Genomic DNA, 2,667 nt, shown 5'->3' on the forward strand with positions numbered 1-2,667 from the left:
GGTGAACTCTGTTTGCTAGGACTTCTGTAGGAGACTTGGGCAGCAGTATTATCACCAGATTCTGTTGTTGAGGCATCGGCCATGCGGCCGACACGTTGCTTGGGCTTGCTGGCGAAGGCACTGACGCAGGTGTACCCGACGGCTGAGAAGCCAGTGCAGCATCTTGAGGCTGGGTCGGCTATGAAGCCGACGCATTGACTTGCTGATCCATCGGCCGAGAAGCCGATGTGCTTGGCTGCCCTGTTGGAGATGGAATCATGTATTCTGGAGGCATACCAAATCCAGTAGTAGGATCCCAGCCAGTTGGGTATCCTGACACGAAGCTTCCCTGTGCATATGTAGCCATTGGCGTGGAACTGGTGTACACAAGAGGAAACTGAGTTGATGCTACAGTACTAATTGGCTGTGCATCTATGACATTCCCATCCACCTGAGCTTGGGGGTCAATCTGTGATGTCCCAGTAGCCGATCCAGTAGGAGAAAAGACCATCTGACTAGCCTGTTGATAGGTCGGCCCCTTGAAACCAGGTGTTCCCCTATCTTGTAGCATCTTGAGTACAGCATTGTGAACATAGTTAGCCATGACTGGAGCATGATTCATGAAAGCTTGTCCGATTGCTTGATTCATCAGATGTATCATCATGTCCTCCTTCTGTGACTCATCATAGGGTGGAAGAGTAGGAAAACCATACTTTTTGATTATCTCTCCACTCCTATTGGTAATGAAGGATAAAAGGCATCGCTGCTCGTAGGCATCAGTGGCCGCCTTAAGTTCTGCTTTCTGCTCTTCCTTCAGCTTATCCTTGTCGATCGGGATCTGGTTCTATGGAGAAACCTTTCCCTTCTCTTTAGTTGACATCTTGATGTTTCTTGTCCCACCGAGCGTGCCAAAGATGTGTTGACGCGAAATGATCACACACCAAGCCCAGGAGCCCCGTACGCTAAGCCCGGACTGCACTTGATTCAAACCAAGGCGTGCCAGTCAATTTGACCTGTAAATTGACAAGGAAACAGCAAACCGTCAAATTCAAGAGTGTATCAGCTGGATTTCCGAATCACTCTTTATGCAGCATATCGGCAAGGCTCTGGTGATACAAAAAATGACAATAGATCGAGTATGAAAAGCGTGTAATAAAGGCGATCTACAAGGAATCAACAATGAGCTGCCGATACAGATATGCAGCTAGACGGCTAGATCTAAAGCTAACACATGCCAGATAACACTGTACAAACCCACGAATGTATGGATCTGGACAAAGCTAAGCTTACAACCGATCTAATTAGCTTTACAAAGTTTATCATGATAAACAAGGAGCTTACAGCCGATTAGACAGATCGCTAAGCCAGATAGATTGTGAATAGATCTAAATGAGAAAACAGCGATATGCCCGAGATCAAAGCTTAGATAAATTCGGTAAATTTAGAGTAGATTTGAACAAAGCCACAGCGATGCGCTCTGAAGCTAAAGCTCAAATTTTCTCGGTAAAACGAACACTTACTAGCAAACCAAGTCGCTCGAATATGAGGCGTCCTTGATCAGCTTGAAAGAACTCGTGGAAAAGAAAAAAGGGTGGCGAAGTCGCCGACGAGAAAGTAAATTGGAAGTAGTAAAGTTTGTTTTGTTTGGATGTGTATCAATCTTTACAATAGCCAGGGAGCTCATATTTATACCCCAAGCTAACACAATCCTAGCCGATTACGGCAAAGCACAATTCTATCTTAAGAAACCTATTTTAATAAACAAAAAACACCACTTTCCAAACTGAGACCATCTCGTATCAAAACTTACCCATAAACGCCGAGACGCCTGATCGGTACCACACCGTGACCGATCCCTTTCCTCCGTGCACCATCACCATTTTTAATCTGGTACTCCTTCCCTTCATCATCCTTTTGACGCGTACCAAAAAACAGCGTTAACACAACTGGACCCAATGTTGATGTTGGGGATGTGAACTTTGAGCTGAAGTCCAGCCTCATAAACATGGTGTAGGCTAGCCCATTCTGTGGCAAGCCAAATGAGGACGCCAACGCCCATCTACAGAACTTCCTGGAGTTATGTAAGACCGGAACCATACGGGGCATTACGGCTGGCGCCATCAGACTCCGCCTGTTTCCTTTCTCTCTCTTAGGGAAAGCAAAACAGTGGTTTTATAAGAACAAGGAAGCCGTCAGCATGTGGGACAAATGTTCCACGGCGTTCCTCGCCAAATTCTTCCCATTGGGCAAAACAAATGCCCTGCGTGGAAGAATTTCAAGTTTCTAGCAGACAGGGATGGAATCCACCCCAGAAGCTTGGGAGAGACTCCAAGAATACATACTCACCTGTCCTCATCATGGGATGGATGAGTGGCTCGTGCTCCAAAGCTTCTACAACGGGCTAACGACTACATCCAGAGCCCATCATGATGCTACTGCTGGAGGAGCCTATCTGGACCTGACAATTGCCAAGGCTGCGACTTTAATTGAAAAGATGGTCTCCAACCAGGGCTGGAACAAGGAGCATTCCCAGCCCAGAACCAAGGGGCGGAATGCATACCGTCAAGGAGACGGATATGCTCGCCACCAAACTAGAACTCCTACTGAAGAAACTCGATGAAGGGAACCTACAACAGATGCATGCTCCCATCCATGCCATGAACTCATACTCAATGTGTGAGGTTTGTG

General features: G+C 46.8%; 1 non-coding gene across 1 annotated transcript; it reads right to left on the reverse strand.

Annotated features, from left to right (window-relative positions):
* Positions 1–2,236: 2,236 nt before the first annotated feature.
* Positions 2,237–2,343, reverse strand: LOC120663214. Its single transcript, XR_005670433.1, has one exon. It is a non-coding gene; the product is annotated as a small nucleolar RNA R71 (small nucleolar RNA).
* Between the last annotated feature and the right edge of the window lie 324 nt (positions 2,344–2,667).

Source organism: Panicum virgatum, chromosome 2N, assembly GCF_016808335.1.
Source record: "Panicum virgatum strain AP13 chromosome 2N, P.virgatum_v5, whole genome shotgun sequence".
Taxonomy (NCBI): Eukaryota; Viridiplantae; Streptophyta; class Magnoliopsida; order Poales; family Poaceae; genus Panicum; species Panicum virgatum.